The following is a 20,087-nucleotide window of genomic DNA, read 5'->3' on the forward strand; positions in this document are numbered from 1 at the left end:
TAAAGGGTCCCGTTACCTTCATCAAACCTAAATCTGGCCCTGGGCACTACCTGGATATTGGGGGCTGTTTTGAACCTGGGATCTTCTGGATGCAAAGATGATGCCCTGCCACCGAATCATAGAATTGTAGAGCTGGGAGAGACCCCCAAGGATCATCCAGCCTGACCCCTGGAGCAAACGGTTCCACGAAAAGCAGCACCTGTTGAATTTCCGCCTTGCGCGCCGCTTTGCCGCTGACAGAGCGGCATCTCTAAAGCGGGGGGGGGGGAGGCAGCCCCGCCCCCTCTGCAGCCTCAGCAAAAAAAAAAAAAAAAAAAGAACACCCCATAGCACCCCACGCCCGATGCCACCGAGCGACGGGGGGAGGAGCCAGCGCCGCGCGAAGTCGGATTGGTGGCTCCCTAGCCCTGGCTCCGCCTCCTCCTGCCTCAGGTTGTCGCTGGAAACCAGAAGCCGCCAGTTCTGCTTTCTGCTCTCGGCCGGCCGGTGAGGAAGACCCGGGAGTCCCAGCCGGGGCGTGGAAGAAGGGCGAGGCGCGCGGGCGCGTGGAAGTGGGGCTCGGCTGCTTCTCGAAGGGGAGCCCCTCGGAGCCGGTAAGCCCTCGCCGGCTCGTGCCCTGCGTGGCGCGCTTCTCTCTTTCAGTTCGGCGGCGCGGCAGTGTAAACAGAGCAAAGGTGGGGCGAGGAGGAGGAGGAGGCTCCAGGAACAAGCGCCTTTTCTTGCAGGGCCCCCTTCGAGCTAAGCTCTCCAGCTCGCTCCTTCTCGGCTGCTCGCCTCTTAGGGGTGCGATTGTCGATGGCTGTGTGTTGGGGCTCTCGAAGGGAAGAAAGTTCAGACCCCGGAGGAGACTCGGGGAACTGACTCGGTTTGGGGGAGAAGGCAGCAGCCCAAACAGACCCTGGGATTTGAAGGTTAACCTCACCTCTGACTTCCCTGGGTCTAAGTTTTGACATGGCAGAAGGAAGTTGTGAGCTCTCCCTCCATGAGGACTGGTGACAGATTCCTCCACACAGAAAGCTAGCCCGTTACTGAGGTAATACAAGGACCAGCCTTCTCTCTGAATAGCTGGCTTTCTGTGTGCATGGAGTTATTTTCTAGGGAGCACGCAATCCTGTGCAGGGTCCACTTGCGGTTTGGAGCATTCACAAGTTTATCCCTGTATCTTGTGTGTTTAAAAACCCAGGCCATGCCCTGTGTTTATCTTTAGGCGCATGCTGGCTTATCTGAAATCTTTGATGCCTGCAGACCATTCAGATAGTGAAGTTGGACATTATGTAACCTGGGGAGTCTTGTGTTCACCGGGAAGCCTCCCATATCTTTTAAACCATATTATCCTGGCCTCCAGACCCCTTGAGGTGGACTTCTGTCAGGTACAAGCTTTTGTAGGAGAGGAGGAGAGGAGGAGGAGGAGGGAAGGGAAGGGAAGGAACTCTGCTTTGGAAATCCAGTATAAGATTCTTCAAGCCTATTCTTCAGAGGTTTCTGTTTTTCTCTGCTACCTGATGTAATGTCCAAGCAAGAGTTAATCTAAAAGATTAAGCACAATCTTTTGCTCATACAACATTTTGGATTCCTCCAGCATCTCCATTGTTTTTCTGAGTTCATGGAACAACTATCTTTAAAATACTTATTTGACATGGTTTTCTTCCATAGAGTTAAGAGATTCCCTAAGCAAGATGAGATAATGCATAAGACTGGAACCACCTGTCTTGCCCGACTAGAATTTGTGCCAGGGGTGTTTAAACTGACTGTTCTCTCTAAGAAAACAAAAGGGAGAGTGACTTTCGCAGATGGATGAGCACAATACTGGCATTAATTGTGAAGGGGAAGACCTAGTACCTTGAAACTTCAGGCTTCTGGCATTGATTTTTAATTTCTTCCAGCCAAGTGAGTTGGAGTTGATTGGCATGTTGCTTTAGGGGTGAGGAAATTGTTACTGTAAGGATGATGATCTCTAATAAAGTTGAAGACAAGCATATAAGGTATTAAGGAAGCTGGTGGAGTTGCTAGGCATTTTTAGCAGCTGACTTATAAAGGGACAGTGGAAAAAACAATGGGTGGCAGAACAGGAAATCTGTTCAAATGTGACCTTCCTTCCATCACAAAGGGTTTGGTTTTTTTTAATAGTAATATTAGACTGCAAGCATTTTCTCCAGTGGACATTAGTATGTTCTGTTCTCATTTGTATTCATCATTCCCTTCAGCTGGAAGTAGATCTAGTGGAGGAAGCTGTGCCATTCAGAGATGGGGATGCTTCCACTTTCGTATAATCTTGGAGCGAGCACTTCATATGAAAGTATTCTGTAAAGAGCCAAGCTGTGCTGTTGCAAGCAACACCTTTTCCCCTACTGTTGCTATGCTACACAGGTTGCCTAAAAGACTGTCTCCATTCTATTCCATCCCTTTCGTACATTTATCGCAAGTCCTGAAATGGGAAGGGAGTGAGCAGGTGTGTGTTCAGTTTCTGCAAGCATTCTATGAAGCTCTGACCCTTCTCTTGGCTTGTGCCTCTTACAAGAGTGCATATTGCACGACGTTCCCAATGCCTTTTATACGTCCTTAAACTTTTGACTAGCCGGCTATTCATAGTGCACCAGCGTTTTTGAAATTTTCCATGAGTAGGAGCAGCTGCTACATTTAGTGTCTGTGGGGAAGAATCCACTTTGAACCTGACTAACTTGAGGGAAAGAAGTTAAAAAAACAGAACCGGTGGCATTTGTTAGTACGCTGGAGGAATGTTGTTAGTCAAGGCTTATTGACACAATCAAATAGCAAAGGTTGTTCCCTCATAACTGATATCTTGGGGTGTTCATCCCTGTTTACTCAATCAAAGAATTCCAGGTTCTTTTAGGTGTATTACCCACAGAGCCACCTTTCTGACACTAGCATCATGGCTGCTTACCTGGACAGTGAGGAGTGAGGCAGGCCAACAGAGAGGTTGGTCCTATGGACGTCTGTTCTATCCTGACTCTCCATTTGTACCATCCAAGTAAATGCCGGTGGTGCCAGTGTCAGGACAAGGGCACCACAGCACTGTGTTGGCCACTCTTGAGACACCCTGCTTCCTATTCTGACAGAAATGTTGATGCTACTGTGTTTTTCTGTGAATGCTACATGACATGGAATCTCTCTTGTTAGAGGTTATTGGGTGACCACCTAGTCTTCTCATCAGATGTCTCACATCGAATGTAACTGATCTGTAGAAAAGGCTCTACGATCCGAAAATGCACATACTTCTGCAACCCAAGAAAATATTTAATAATTTGTTTTTAAAAATACGCTGCAGTAGTAGTAGTAGGTTTCTTGAATTAGCAAGGGGTTGGACTAGATTAGCGTTTCCCAACCTGTGTCCATGAGCTTCATTCAGGTGGTCCGTGATGTGTCTGTATTAAATATTCATATTGATTTATAATTGAATTTTTATTGCTTCTTTTATTTGCTGTAATGCAATAAAATGGAATTTGAATTCAGGTTGTAAAACAACAAAATACAATATAAGAAATAAAAGAAGCAATAAAAATTCAATTTAAATCATGTGGCATCTATTATTGCACATTACAATTGCTACAGCAGGCAGGCAAATCATTAAGTGGTCTGCCAAGACGCTTAGCAATTTTCATGTTGCCATTGGAAGGGGGGAAGTTTGGGTACCACTGGACTAAATGAACTTTAAGGTGTCCCCCCCCCAACTATATTATTATTGGTATGGGTACAAAAGGTCTTCCTGGGAATTATGGACTTTCTGCCAATTTATTTCAATCTGCAATTCTTCTCTTGAAAGTGGCAATAAAGAAGCTGAAGTGAGGTGATTCCAGAGACTTTTATATCCCAGGGTGGTTAATTCCATAAGATACTGTTCTTGGGGGATGCCTTCAAGAATGTGGATTTGAACCTGCAGCCCCTCACTGATAATCTGCACTGTAGAAGAGGCATTTTCCATGTATAATCTATCTGTGTGAGCAAAAGTAAGAGAAGGGCAAACTGGGGAGTTATCACTAGTTGGAGGGGGGGAGAGATCAATATATTGGGTAGAGATGCAAATAGTGTGGGTTAAAGGTCCCAAGAGAGAGTCCCTGTTCTTCTGAATAAATTCAGAATTGGACTACAGTGCATAATATATCAGCTGGCAGTCTTGCTCTTGCACATCTATTCAGGCAAGATTGAAAACTTACCCTGGGGGCTACTGTGCTACATCCAGTTACAGTGCTTTCCTTATATTAAGAGAGCTGTGGCTGCACATTCTTATGAGCAATTCAGAACACGGCAACCACTTGTGCCGCTATAACTTATTTTAAAATCTGGATTGTTTCAGTTTCTGACATTTTAGCTGCCACAATGCAAATTTGATTGGTTTTCAGTATTGTGGTAGCACCCTCTAGCAGCTAGCTCCAAGGTCCCTCATGCAAGGCAGCTCATCCACTCTAAACCACAAAGGAAAATTACTGCCCACAGAATAAAAACAGGGCCCTGAGGCATATGAATTTGCTTGACGTTTCAAGTGGAGCTTCAGAATAGAGATAGAAGTCGAACGCTGACCCAGTGGCGTAGCGTGGGTTGTCAGCACCCGGGGCAAGGCAAGTAATTTGCGCCCCCTAACCCGGGGCAAGGCAAGTAATTTGCGCCCCCTAACCCCTAACCTGCCGCCGCTGCCAGCTTCTTCTTGCTGCTGCCTGGTCTGGTCTGGTGTGGTTCTCTCCTGCGCTCAGTGCTGCGCTGGGCGGCCGCTGCACTGTCCCTCCCCCAGATAGTCCCTCGCTCTCTCTCTGCACCGCACGCCTGGCACCCACCCCCTCCACAGTGGGCGGCGACCCAGCGGCTCGGATCGGATTCGCACAGCCAGCACTGCAGTGAGAGAGAGTGAGTGAGCCAGGTAGGGGCAGAGAGCTGCGAGTGCGAGCGCCTCCCCCAGATGTTGCACCCAGTGCGGCCTGCACCCCCCACGCCACGCCACTGCGCTGACCTTGCCAGTCTTAGGGCAGTGTTGTGTCCTTCAAATTCTTTTTTCCTTGTGGCCTGCAACCTTGGACCCTTTCCCTTTCTCTTTTGAAAAACTCCAAATGGCAAAACATTATGTATCCCTGATGAAAGAAAAATTTTGGTTGTTCCATTGAGTTTAATTTATAATCCATCTATGGAGGTGTACTTCATAGCTTTAGCTGTAAAACCCGTGCTTGCAGTTTGATAAAAGAATATTATCTTTTTCATCCAAAAAAATAATAATCTCATTTTTGTCATCTTCAATGTCATTTTGCCTTCCTGGAAACAGATATTTTAGCATGCAGGAAAAAGCACATTTTCCTTCTGGCTTTGTTACACACATCAGACTTTGGTCAGCTAAAAGGCAGGACTTCCTGAAGTTCACAAAGCTCTCAGTGGAGCAAAATATCCCTATCATGGTCAAAGTTATTCTTGATACCTTCCAGGTGCAGTACTGTAATAACATTGTTCATAAGAACAGTTGCTTGAGTTATGTGAAGAATTGTAGGGAGAAAACTTCCCCTTGTCTCCTTCAGTACTTTCAAAAAAATTCCTTTTGAGAGTCCCTTAAAAGTAGTTCCTGCTAGCCTGGCTTTCTTTCACAGTGCCAAAATTGAGTTATAGGGAGAAGTCAGAAGTAAAGCCAGGAAGTCAGACCCAAAAAGCAAGGCCCAGAGGAATGAACACAATGTGGCCTAGATCACATTAAGCCAAATCTTACTTAGTGCAAGTGTGCATGTCTCCAGAGAGGAGATAATGGATGCTTTGCTTCATCCTTGGCTGCCTTCCTGATATGCTGCCATGAGCTAAGCCAGGGGTCAGCGACCTTTTTCAGCCATAGGCCGGTCCACCGTCGCTCAGACCATGTGGTGGGCCGGACTATATTTTTTTTGGGGGGGGGGGGATGAACGAATTCCTATGCCCCACAAATAACCCAGAGATGAATTTAAAACAAAAGGATACATTCTACTCATGTAAAAACATGCTGATTCCCGGACCGTCCGCGGGCTGGATTGAGAAGGAAATTGGGCCGCATCCGGTCCATGGGCCTTAGGCTGCCTACCACTGAGCTAAGCCATGGTTTATTGGGTTATCTGAACAGATGCTCTCAGTTTGCCCCCTCCGGACAAACCTTGAGCTATAAAGAGCAAACCTTGGTCACAGCTCGTGGTTTGTCTGGAACAGCAGCATTCTAAGTTAAACCATGGCTTAGATCACAGTAGCATCACAACAGGAAGGCCAGAGAAGTAGCAAATCAACTGCAATCACCTCTCCAAGGAACCACACACTTGCACATTTGTACTAGTGTTTGGCATAGGATGGCTTGATTTGTGTGATGTGTGAACCAGACCTTTATAGATTCTTTATTAAGTGTGTTGGGCACCCAATACCATGTACTTGACCCCATTTTTCATCTAGTATCTATCTAGTAAAAGGAAAAGCAAATGATGGAAGTGCTCTTCTGGTTCCCCCTACCCCAGGAAATTGGAATCTGTTTGTGCAATCTGCCTATTGAATCTGTCCCTTATCCCCTTATTAATGTGCAGTGCCCTTTTTTGCAAAGGGAAATGAGAAACAGAAAACTGCCTGGTGGCTGCTGTCGATGAAAGTGCCTGGATTTCAATCCTGCAAGCAATTAGGCTTTGCAGAACTGTAGGTAATCATCTAAAAATTCCAATCAAGATTCCTTTTTAAGGTGGCATTCCCCCCCCCCTTGTCATGTCTGTTGCATCCTGCACTTGCTCCAACCCTACAGGCTTTGCTCTGGGGGCATTGTGAAGCTGTTCTTACCGAAGTATAACATCTACATTGGATATTGGAAAGAACAAATGCACTAGAAGCCTTATCATTTGTACCAGTTCCTTGCAATATCTCATTATCTGCATTAGACATCTACTTTTGGAATGTCTAACTGTTTTGAGACCCCAGTACTATGAACGATTCTGAGCATACAAAGAGTAAAATTTGGCTTGGTAGTGAATGGCTGCATCACTCACATATTTGGGAATAGTCTGAGGGTGCTACTTTCAGAAGTCACTGAGCCCTGAATTGGAAAGCTAAAGCCAATAGAAAGGAATTTGCTCAAGCCCTCCATGTGAGCCTGAGCACTTTTGAGTCTCAGATAGGGGGTATGTGCACCTCGTCCCAGAAATATGAAACCCAATCCAGATCTTAGGGGTATTTCTAGATGGTGGACTTGTCACATATCATGAATGCTCATTTGGTGTGTCTTGCCCTCACAAGCTACACAAGGATTATGCCAGTCCTCTTGCTTGAGCCTTGCTACTTTGCTACTCCTAGAAGCAGAACACAGACTTGCAGAATTAGGTGGCACAATCCCAAACAGCACTGGTTGCTCCAAACCTCAGCAGGGATGAGTTCCTCTTTCTTGTTGCACCTCTCTACAAACACACACACATATGCACATGTTGTTTGGGGGCACAGTCTAGGGACCCCAAACTCCAGGTCTTTTGCACTGAGCCCCAGATTTTCTTTCTCACCACCTTCTTAAAAAAATTGCTTACAGGGTTGCTGGGCATGACACAAAGTGCTGTGACCCCCAGCCACAGACACCCCAAATTAATTTGCTCAAGAGACCTAAATCTGCATCTATACATATAAGTTAGTACATGCATTTCCACCCCACCCCCACCCCCACCTTCATATTTGTGTCATGGGCCTGTGCTCTGAGACTTTTCAGTATCTAGCAATGGCTCTTTGTGTACACACACATGGACTCTCTGACTCTCTAACACACACACACACACACACACAGAGAGAGAGAGAGAGAGAGAGAGAGAGATTATTGCTTAGCAATACAGTTAAATTTATTTTCTAGATTTCTACAAGTGAGTGGGAGAAACTGGTGTTCATAACTGTCTTATCTTTTTGGCTTCTACAGGGGCCAGAGGGCAGCAGATGCTTTCTTTCACTATCCCTGCATTCTGTAAACAATGAAGCAGTCAATATGTTTCTCTGCCACCTGCCTCCCTGCACAGATATTCATGTTGTATGGATTATTTCCAGAGCATGTCTGGAACTAACCACGCTCAGGCAGAGAGATGAGTAGGGCCAAAGTTGTGACAGTCTCTTGTTTCAGATGTGGGGAGTGGGCATTGGAGGGCTTGTGAGGCAAAGCAAATTATGCTGTGTCCTAGACCTGGCTGTTTCATATCTGCACACCTTGATGCACTAAACTCATTTCAGACAGACAGGGAAGTAAACCTAGATGCACAGTCAGGACTAAGGAATTAGGTAAGGTTTTGATCTAATCTTTCTGAAAAAAGCAGAAGTAAGAAAAGGCATGTGGTTCTTGAAGACAGCAGCACATCAAAGGCATCCACTAGAGAAGCACAATAGAGAAATGTTCTTATGAAACAGGTGAGAGATTAGATAAAAGAGAAACAGAGGGAATTGTGATGGGTGCACAGAAAAGGCTAGCCTAAATCAGTCTAGCTATTACATACAATGTCAGCTGCCAGAGTATTGCCTGGTACAATTGAAATAGCTCCAGATGAGACATAAGGTCAAATGATATGTGATGGTGTAGTTAGGTTTGTTGTTCATGTGCCTGCTCTATTCATCTACAAAGCAGTGCACGGGGTCTATTTTTAATATAAAAAGGGATATTTGGGTGAGGGGAGTTTAATTCTCCTGTGCCTTAGCTGCTGTCTCCCCAGACACTCCCCCTGCCCACTAGATGTCAATACCATGTGCTTTTTGGCACATCAACATTTGCATTATAGAAGCAAGGAGCTTTGTGTCTGGCATAGAGTCCAGTATCCTATGTTGCTCCATTTCATCTTTCTCCTCTTAATCCCTGTTTCAAACCTGTATTGCTGCATAGATAAATTTGAAAACATGTCTGCAAAAGCCAATCTCAATTCACAAACTGCAAGGAGACTGAGCAAGACTTTTGATGGCCTGGTGGAGCTCAAGTGCTCTGCTAGGTCCTCATTTCAGCAGAAGACTGCAGTGGTGGGGGTGTGAGGACATCAATCAAACTCACTGGCGGAGGTTAGGTTTGGTTCAAAATGTGCCCCTGGAGTAGTGGTGAACTTTGGAATTTGCCATTCAGAGAACAATCCAAACCCCTGACCAGCAGAGGGATGGTTCAGTGAAGTGGTGGGTCCACACCCACAGCCCTGATTCAAGGCTGGTTGCAAGGAGGGGGGAATGTCTCTTTGCCACACCAACTCCCAGGCTGCTACAGTCAAGGGGCCCAAATCATAACAGAAGGATCCAGTGGAACCTATGCCAACCCCATAACACCCAGTTCCAGGTCTGTCCACTGGCTGCTGCCAGCAGGGATACCATCGGCAGTAGTTTCCACCCACCATTTGGATGGGTGCCTTCCTCTTCACCAGAATTTCTTCTCCAGCAGCAGCAGCAACAGCAGCAGCAGCAACAACAACAACAACATAGCCAGGCAGAGCCTAATCCAAACTCTCTCCAGTATGACAGGTTGCGGAGGTTTGAATGCTTTGTCACCCAGTTCCAAGTATTTGCTGCCTAGATGGGAAATGGGAAAACAGGAATTGGCTTAATATTTCCATCCTTTCCCAGGGAGTGGGGAACTGGATCTGGCCAGCAGTTCCCCCACTGTCGGTGGACCACTTTGTCAGGTGGGCAGGGCCAAGTTTAAGCAAAAGTATGTCTGGCCTGCTCTCGCACCTAATCTGACCCCAGCTGCTTCTGTAATCCGGGTGTCAAAGGATCCTACCCTATGCTTTGTCACCTTCTCTCAGGATTACTTGAAGCTTACTCAAGTGTTAAGGAAACACATGGGCATTCCTCCTGAAATCGTGCTGCCACTCAGAATCCATGTGGGAGATGACATGTTCAAATGTTTCCTTAACACAAAACCATCACTTGCTTCCCCATATATGGAAAGCTTGCATGTCCGAGAAAAGGTACGGTAATCCAATACCTTTATCCCAGTGTGTTAGCTTTCTACCTGCAGGGAGTTCTTTATGTGGGAAAATCTGGCATTCTTAACTATGAAGTACCAGTGAGCTTCTTTCCCTGCTTTCCCCACCACTGCTGCTTGCATTGCATCCTCTCAGAAATAAAGCAAGCTATTCCCCAGAAAATAGCTTGCCTTATTTCTGAGCTAATCCTCCTTCTACCTAACTCCATCCCTGTGAGCTTCGACATGCCTCCCCTTTCCATTTAAATCTAGAAGCAGAAAGGATTCTGCAGCAGAGGGAGGAGAGGCAGGCCTACAGCAATGACTCTGGGAGGAAATTACATTTCCTTAGGGCAGGGGTAGGCAACCTAAGGCCCGGGGGCTGGATCCGGTTCAGTCGCCTTCTCAATCCGGCCTGCAGACGGTCCGGGAATCAGTGTGTTTTTACATGAGTAGAATGTGCCCTTTTATTTAAAATTCATCTGTGGGTTATTTGTGGGGCACAGGAATTCGTTGTTTTTTCTTTCTTTTTCAAAATATAGTCCGGCCCACCACATCTTCTGAGGGACAGTGGACCGGCCCACGGCTGAAAAAGGTTGCTGAGCCCTGCCTTAGGGCTACTTCCTTAGAAGCAGAAGTAAAACAATTTCTCTAAGATGTGTGATAGGATCTTAGATGGAATTGTGTCTCCGGGTGCTCGGCTTCCAACAACCATCTCTGTGCCAGATCCACAGCTTGTCATCCTTCCTTTGGAGATCTCCCCAAGCCATAGCCTGAGTATCTTTCAGAAACAGTGTAAAATTATTCTCTTTGCTCTGGAGAGGGGATATGTAAGCTGGTAAGAGGGCTTTAGGTTTTGGCATTTGTTATTAGCGATGGTGGCGTTTGCTACTTTTTAATTCTGTTATAGTGAACTAGCTTAATTTTTGTTGCTATTGAGTATTGTCAGACAGTTTGTTCACAACTAGGTAACCACTTCACTATGCTGAAGATTATGGAAAAAACAACAACTAGTTAACAGATGTTTACTCTAATTTAAAGAACGAGTGCATTTTAACCATCTCTCTTAACCTAAGTGGAAATATGTTGACATCTGAAAATATTTAATGCGAATTTCTCTTGGTGTGTTAGTTTTATACCCAACATTATAGTCTCTCTTATCCTTTTATGATCAAGGTAAATAGCATGGTGTGTGTGATTGTTCTTGCTAGGATGTTTTTGAGAGAGTGTGTGTGCACGTGTGTGTCTGGGCTATTTCTGTACACTGGAAGTGATTTTGAATTTGCTGTGGCAAAAGACTGCTCCACACTTCATGCATTTCCCTGGCATACACAGTTTATAGGTGTGTGTGTCTCCTGTGTACCTCTCAGTGTGTTAGAGTCATACCATGGGTACACTGTGTATTCATGCCAAAGGAATCAGTGAATGATCCTGAATTTCCACAGCGTGTGTATGTACAGATAGATAAGGGTAAACAAAAAGGGTGTGTGCCTCTTTCCACTTGAAATATACAGCATTACAGACATTTCACAAATTTATGTAACATGGAGCATTCCTAATATTTGGTCGAAGCCAGGGGCGCGGCTGAATCTCTTGTTAAGTGATTAATAATTGTTGCACAGGATTAAGGAATTATTAACTGTGATTTGCCGAGCATGCCAAAGCCCCCTTCCCCCTGTAAGATGCATGTTGCAGTTTATTGACTTCTGCCAGAAATTGCTGTAATGGCTCTTATCAAACCCAGTTTGTACATTCAATTTATGTTACAGTTTACATATAGGACTCCAAAGATTTCTCAAACTACTTAGGCTGGATTAGTCCTATTTTACTTCAGAAGATTTTATTTTTCTTTACAAAGTCCCAACAGCTTGTGCATACAATAGAGCAATTGTGCAATTTTGGTAATAGAATATAGCTTTTTGTGTGTTTGAGCTATGGAGAAGGGGGTGTGCGTGCTCACCAGTAATTGTACAGTTGTGTATTTGTAAATAGCATTGGTTTGAATGGTCATTACTGCTGCAAATAGAAAATTCAATGGGACCCAAGAAACTCATTTGTTTAGCTTTTGCATTTCCCAGCTTGTGTATTAAAGACGTGTGTCAGGAAGCAGCTGCAATATGACCAAAGTCCATCATTGTAATGTTGAAAAAAACTAGCCGCAAACCTTTATGCATTTATTCCCTCTCCATGCCGCCAACACTTGTGCTCCATCTTTCACTAATGAAAACTGAAAGCAGCTTGCAGTGCTTTTTGTAAAAATAAAACTACAACTAAGACCAAGACCAAGAACAAATATAATAAAAACAGGCAATTAAACAACGTATCATTACAAGATCCTTGTAAATTTCAGTCCAAACAATCAAACATAACAAGAAGTCAAAAGATAACAGGAAAAGTATCCTGATCATTGGAGGATGGGTACAACGTAGCCAGAATGGTTGCAGAAGAATTGATACTTAGAATTTTTGCAGGGATGCGGTTTTCTGAAAATTTCCATGTTGAACTTATCCTTAGCAATTCCCCCTGTAATTATCATTTTTCTCTTTGATCTGCACAAGAATTGGATTTTTTATTATACCCCTAAAGTAAACAGCTGCATATAACAATACATATGAACTCTATACAAACACGTATTAATACTTACAAAATTATCCTGCAGAAATATACAACCATGTAGGGCATGATTTTTTCATATATATTATACTTCTAATATACATAGTGTATATATATGTGTGCCTGTATGACAAAAAGTGAGCAGCTCTTTCATAAGTGGGTGATTCATACAAGGGGTAATTCAATCCAGGCAAAACTTGATTTCCATGTATAAATCCATGTAAAACAGATTCTTCTTCCATCCGTAACTTTAATGTATTATTATTAATGTAATGTAATTTATAATAAAATGGCAATATTTTGAGAGGGCAACCCTTTCCTCTGTGTTTAGACTCTGAGGAACAAACATGTTTTTACTTTATAGTGCACCAATTGCAATCTGAGAAGCACACACAAACTGTGAAATTTAGTGATTTCTAAGCTGGATGGAGTCTCCATGGAGACTGAAATGTTTCTGTACTGGTTTCTGTATGTTCCAGTTTTTCATGCCTCATTAGTGTCCATTTTGTTGAAGAGTAATTATGGCAGCAGAGATTCACACATGATATTCAGCAGCGTTGAAAGTTATTTTAGGTTTATTTGCATGTTACATTGTGGTGGAAACTAGTGTTTATGTATGAAGCCGTGAATTGGTCATCAAAATTTTGAGAAGGGGTGGGGGGAGGCCATAAGGGAAAGGAAGGTGCAGTGCACCAGAAATCAAGTGTCACCAAACCATGGTTGAACTCATGAAAGTGTGACTCTAACCACTACTTCCCTTGGCAAAAGTGTTATTTGTTCAAGCTTTGTCTGAAAGCATCAAAGGCGGATGCTTGATACCCCTGTCTTATTGGAGGCAGTTTTTATCCCTGAGTTTCATCTCTACATTTCTCAGTGCATTTATCTTTTTTCCTGATTAGACACCTCATTTCCACAAACCTTTAGACATGATAGCAAATGCCAGTTTAGAAGCTTTAATTTACAAAGCTGTCATATAGGTCTAAAAACGATGTCTGTGTGTCAGAGTGAGTTCCCATGTCCCAGTCTGCTTTGCTTTCCTCATATATCTACTTCCATCTCTGTCACAAAACCTTCTAGTTCTCAGTTATCAAACAAGGTAAAGTTCCCGTTTTATTTTTCCACTAAGAAGTTTGTTCCTAATCATGAATGCTGCACCCGGATGAAAATGGTGAATATGCATAATTGTGTATTAAATACTTGGGATTGCTTCTCGGCTGGTGTGTAAATTCTTGAATCTCGGTCTGAAACTTGAAGCATCCATGTTGCTATGGAGGCAGTCTGACATATCCTCCAAAGTCAGTGATGTTACCCAAACACCCAACCAAGGAATATGTGCTCCCACACAGATTCTGGTATGGTGAGCAGCACCCAGCATGAACTGAAAATGCACTCCAGAATCCTCTGTTCCTCATTAATAAGTTGCATGGCAAACAGACCCAACCAAAAGGCCTGGTTTCCCTTTCTGCATTGTAGTAGGTTATGCTCTGAGTATATACAGTCATACACCACCTGGATTGCTCAGTTGGTTAGAGCATGGTGCTGATAATGCCAAGTTTGCAGGTTCGATCCTCGTATGGAACAGCTGCATTGCAGGGAGTTGGACTAGATGATCCTTAGGGTCCCTTCCAGCTCTACAATTCTATGATTAAATCCATAATTAAACCAATTGGACAGTGTAGCACATACATATGTGGCTATAATGCATTGATGATTTAATGATTTTAGAACATCAGGCTCATGTCATCAGCAGTGTTCTTTACAATAATAAAAGTAGATTACTTGTTCTTCTGAAACTCTTTCACAGGCATTGAATGTTTTGAGTGGGGGTTGTGTTCCTGACACCTGCACACACTGGCAGAGCATGTGTATGCCTGCCCTGCCCCGTTATGACCCCTGCCTCACCCCCTTTTCCAGCCACTTCTGGATTGTGGCGATGCACACATGCACAACCGCACATGCTTTGAACGCATGCAAAACGGTTGTTGCCTGTACTCAGAATACTGTAATGCAGTGTTCTTCAACCTTGAGTCCCCAGATGTTTTGGAACTGCAGCCAGTAGCAGATTTAGGGGAGCACAATCAGTTTGCTTGCACTGAGCACAGAGCCCAAAGGGATACCACAGCTGTTATTAGGAATGGAGTGCAAGTGGTGGGGGGCACCAAATTTTGGCATTGCACAGAGCGCTGCTGAAATAACATCATGTGGGTTATCTTCCCTCTTCTAACTGGGGCAGAGAAGGCTCACTCAACCTGTTTATGTGGGCTCTAGGCTGCATGAGGAGACTCTAGGCCAGGGGTCAGCAACATTTTTCAGCCATGGGCCAGTTCACCATCCCTCAGACCATGTGGTGGGCCAGACTATATGCCTATACCCCACAAATAACCCAGAGATGCATTTTAAATAAAAACACACATTCTACTCATGTTAAAACACGCTGATTCCCAGACCGTCCACAGGCCAGATTGAGAAGGCGATTGAGCCGCATCCGCCCCCAGGCCTTAGGTTGCCTACCTCCTCTAGGCTGCTTTGGATGCAAATAAAACCAAGATCTCGAGTACTTACATAAAGGAGGCGATGACAGCAGGACAAAAACTTGACAGCCTTAGATGAAAACTGCAGAGGCTGCCTTAATCCTGGGCTTTTCAGTCAAGGGGGAAGCAAAGCCCAGCAAATGTAAGGCTGGAAGCCTGGAAAGTTGGGTTTGGAGAGATCCCTCCAGCTCTGAGGACAAACCCACACATGTGCACTCTGAAGTAGTCGTGTGCTTTGTGTGCACTTTGAAGGGGAAATACTTTTGAGCTTTTGAAAGAAGAAATCTGTTGCTCTTATGAAAAAGGAGTTTCTCTTTAGAGAAAGAAGAGCACCCCCATTTGCAAGCAGTATTATCCCTAGCATGAAAATAAATACCCCACCCCAGCAAATTTCTACCTTAATTCCTCTCCTGACTCGTATCTGGACCTCCCTCCCTGCGTATCAATAAATCTCCTTGGGCCCCTGGGCAGGAACAATAGCAGCACTTTTCTGTGCTGCAGTGAGAATTTTCTTAGTGCTGTCCATTGGGCTTTGTTGTTGTACAGTTTCTAAAGAGCTGTGGTTACTTTGTGACGCTTTAAAGGCATTGGCGGTGCAAGCAATGTGCTCCCCCCCCCCCGCCTCAGATTGGGACCCAGCAAGGGGAATTATGCTGAGGTGGAAAGAAAGCCAGTGCAACACAGTGAAAAAGCTCTTTTTTAATGTTAAGCTCCCCTGCCTTCCTGCAGGAAAGGAGATTGCCTCAAAGTGTTTTCTGTTAGAGATTGAGAACAGGCCATTGGGAAATGAACCACCCCAGCAGCCCGCCTTCTGTTTTAAGCTCTTAATCCATCCTAGCCTCCCATTATGAATGATTAATTTATACAATTAGTAGTGTTATGGTAATGAGCTAATGGCATCTTTGTTGCCATCCTACGTGGGGATATAGCTAATTGCATGTTGCATGATTGTTCCCAGAGGCTTTTTTTAACACAAGAGGAGAGTGACTTCTACTTCTTGCCACTGAGGCAATGCCTATTACTGATCTGTAGGTGATTTAGGTGCCTACTCAATTAGGTAGAGTATGGTGCTGGTAATGCCAAGGTCACGGGTTCGATCACCATATAGGCCGCCTGAATATTCCTACACCGCAGGGGGTTGGGCTGGGTTCCTTTCAGCTCTACAATTCTATGATTCTAAGTACATAGTAGAATTATGTGCTTCCCAGTATTGCACACTCAGGGGGCCCTAGGGGTACCCACAGATGCTAATGTTGCTCTATAATCTGGAGGCTGGATGCTTCTAAGGTGACTTTCAGGCATTTGATGCAACCAGTAACCCAGACTCTACCCTGATTTCTGTGAATACACTGTACCTTTGCATAATTGGTAGGCGCTTAGGAGGAAGGTGTTGATAGCTGGTGCTCCCGTCAGCCTTCTGACACCTTCATGGCAGTTCAAAACACCTGAAGAGTACAACACTTATTCCAGTTAATGGGGCAGGTTTCTGCCCTATATTGGTGTATCCAGCACACACAAATTATTTTTCTAACTGTTCAATGGTTCGCATATTTCTTGTTTAGATTTATACTTTGCCCTTAAAATATCAGAGTGGCTTATGCTAAAATTAGTAAAAGCATAATTAAATAACTAATATATTAAAGTCATCTGCAAACAACAGCATTTTTGTAAATGCAGCATAAAACTAATCCAAGTAAAATCATTCAAAATATATTCATCTGGTGCTAGAAAGGTATCTGAGCAGATGCCGAGCAAGGCTTTTCGGAGGAGAGTATTCCAAAACTGGGGTACCACCACTGAAAAGGCCCTTTGCCAAATAGCCATCTATCACATCTTATTGGTTCTGATGTTCATTATTATAAAACAGTGATTTAACCTAAGCTGATCTGAGAATGTGCCCTCCTCACTCCCATCAGTTCAGAGAGTCAACTTGGGCTGCATCAACTGTGTAGCTGAGAACCTGTAAGAGAAACAGAGTAAATTAAAATTTGTATTCTTCCCCACCTCAGATGTATTCAGATCTTGTTCCCGTGCTTAGTCTACTTCACTCACCCACTCTTCTTCCTCTTTGAAACTCTCCGATCTCTTGTTCTGAGGCAGCCGTTTAGTCTCCCACACAGGTTCAAGTTTTCTCTACATGCAAGTAACTCTGATTCTGGTGTCCTTGAGAAATTAGCAACACTTTCAAAAGAAAGGGAGAGAAAAGGGGGTGAACTTTGGGAGGCTGGGGAGATGACAGAACACCGCATGAGGTAGAGAGGGTGTTCAATCAATTCTGAGAAAGATGCACAGCAAGGTTTTGCTGCCCTTCTTGTTCTGCCCAAAAGCATCAGGTCCAACAAAGAATGAGTAGGTAGCACTGATGGGCAGGTGACTCATACACACACTTTTTCTTTGTGTGGCTTTGGGCACATTATTCACTTGCTCTTCCCTGTCTTATGTGTAAATATGATAGTGATTCTATATTGTATCCCTAGTGTTCTTTAGGTTTTCAGGATAAGGAACTTTTCTGTGCTTTCCCCTGCATATCAAGGCAACAGCCATCTTCATGGAAGGAATTTTAAAAGTGCATGATAGCACTAGGCCTACTGAACAAGAGTCTTCTAATGTGGTTAGATTCCTGTTGCATGACCTAACTATCAACTCAGCTCCACTCACCTGATTTTGGATGGGGTAGCCCCCTCTTTCTCTTTAGTATGGCTGTGTAGGAATTGCCAAGTCACAAAGAGAACTCAAATTGTCAAAATACAGACCTATCTTTGGAACATGAATATAGGCATATTCAGTAGGAGGTCACGTAATTCACACCTTTGTGTTGCCAGTTTCATACGCTAGTTTTTATTTATTTTTTATTGTAGTTAGATTTCCATGAATTCAGTATTATTTCCCTAGCCCTGGCGATGATGGTGATAAGTAGTAGATACAGTATCTGCAGTAAGGATATCTGAATAAGCTGCAGCTTCTCAAATTATGAAGGGTGCTTTTCAAATGAATTTAAATAGTGTAAGTTTAGCATCAAAAGCGGACCCACTCAGGGAATTTGCAGCACACTTTATTTGCAAAGAATTGCATACTGAGAAGTGATGTATGTATCTGTGTGGGAGGTACTGTGAAGGCCACAGGGGCAGAAACTGTGGTTTCTCTGAGCTTGTGAATATTTCCAGATTCTAGATGATAATTCTTAGCAGCTACTGGTCAGATTTTACAGGGATAGTATGAATGCTGGTTCAAAATCTATCAAACTGCAGAAAACTGTGGCTCCATAATTGCAGAATCCACAGGGCTTTGTTGTTGGTTGTTGTGTAGTCCTGTACCTTTCTTTCTTTATTGGCACTTTTGGATGCAGTATTTTGTGGAAGCTGGTGAAAATGCCATGTATGCTACTCTTTATTAGGAAGCTAAGGCTTGCGTTGGGACTGAGCCTGCAGAAGCAATTTGTTTCATGTGTTATAGAAAAATGATAACAGAAACGAACATCTTGCCCCCATTAGACTATGACAACCTGACATGAATCAGGATGTTCAGAAGTTGGATCTGTACTACTTCTCCTTTTGTGGGAAAACCAAGTCAAGTACTCCATTCTCTGTGAAGCAAAGCTACAAGTAAGGCTATAAATTGGCAGAAAGGAGGTAGAGTGTTAGGATCCACGTCAGAGTTCTGCTCCTTCAAGGCCTTATCCTTGAGAAAGAAAGGAAGTGATCTTCTGGGGTCATCCAGCCCTGGAGGAATAAAAGCCTTCAGTTCGCTCATCACTTTGAGCTTGCCTTGCCTCATCTGGGTGGTCTTGCTAAGGGAGGGGCTAGATACTGCAAAGCAAAGTTGTTTGGATGAAGGAGTTAGGGTTGTTATCCTACTGTTATCCGGAATGAGGCAACCAGTTTGGGGTGTCCTGATGCGGCAGGGAAGTGCTAAGTTATTTAATTTATTGTTGTACTATAATAATAATAATAATAATAATAATAATAATAATAATAATAATAATACCCTGCCCATCTGGCTGGGTTTTCCCAGCCACTCTGGGTGGCTCCCAACAGAATTAAAAACACAATAAAACACCAGACATTAAAAACTTCCCTAAACAGGGCTGCCTTCAGATGTCTTCTAAAAGTCAGATAGTTGTTTATTTCCTTGACATCTGATGGGAGGGCATTCCACAGGGTGGGTGCCACTACCAAGAAGGCCCTATGCCTGGTTCCCTGTAACCTCACTTTTACTGCCAGAGAAAACCACATGCAGATTTTCTGCCTTGGCTGCCAAAATAATACGACCAGCTTCCCGGGAGATATGCAGCTTCCCGGGAGATGGGGAGAGATTTGTTCACCCTGCCTCAGGTAGCAAAATGTCTTGGGCCTGTTCCAGAAGTAGTAGTAGTAGAACCTGGGACTGGAGAAGTGGATTGTTCACTTGTTTAAGATGTAGTACCAGCACCTTGCATGATATGCTGCAAAATGAAGGGCCTTGCACACACCTTGCATCAGACACACCACTGAATAATGGGACCTTATGGTGAAGGGTGGTTAATAAATCAAATTGATGAAAATGTTGATGTGAGGAGAATACAATGAGACCTTCCTCACGTGATGTGTGACCAAGAGACAGGTGCTTGGAACTCAGCTGCGATATAGTAACCCCTCTGTTTTAGAATGTGTTTGTGTGTGTTTGCTAGTTAGATGTTAAAACTAGCCCCAAAGTTGCCATGGTAGCATATAGATTAGGTGCATCTTATATGTGCAGATTTGAGTTCAGTCCCAGAGAGATGCCAACTGTTTCTGGTCCCTAAAATGCTTCCTACACTTCTGGTGTTTGCCTTGAAATGTGCCTACATGGATACTTAACTGCATTGATGCTGTGGTTTTTTTTCTTCTAAAATTTGCTGCTGAAATACCTTCATGTCTTGAACTGTTAGCTATATTCTTATTGAAATATTGTTTTTGAAACCATGTTTCAAAACCACGTTTTTGTTGTGATCTGCTTTGAACATAATTTATTTTGTGAAAAGGCAAAACATTAATTAGACTAGTCATAGGATAAACAGGGACATGTGTAGCTTTCTCCCT

General features: G+C 43.9%; 1 protein-coding gene across 2 annotated transcripts in view; it reads left to right on the top strand.

Moving 5' to 3' along the window:
- The first annotated feature begins 455 nt into the window (after positions 1-455).
- CDK18 (cyclin dependent kinase 18) overlaps positions 456-20,087 on the top strand; it is a 95,498-nt gene continuing 75,866 nt past the window's right edge. For both annotated transcript variants that reach the window (XM_082228363.1, XM_082228364.1), the window contains exon 1: positions 456-593. The gene's annotated coding sequence lies outside the window, so the exon portion shown is untranslated. The remainder of the gene's footprint in view (positions 594-20,087) is intronic.

This window comes from Podarcis vaucheri (genome assembly GCF_965113315.1).
Source record: "Podarcis vaucheri genome assembly, chromosome: 6".
Lineage (NCBI taxonomy): Eukaryota > Metazoa > Chordata > Lepidosauria > Squamata > Lacertidae > Podarcis > Podarcis vaucheri.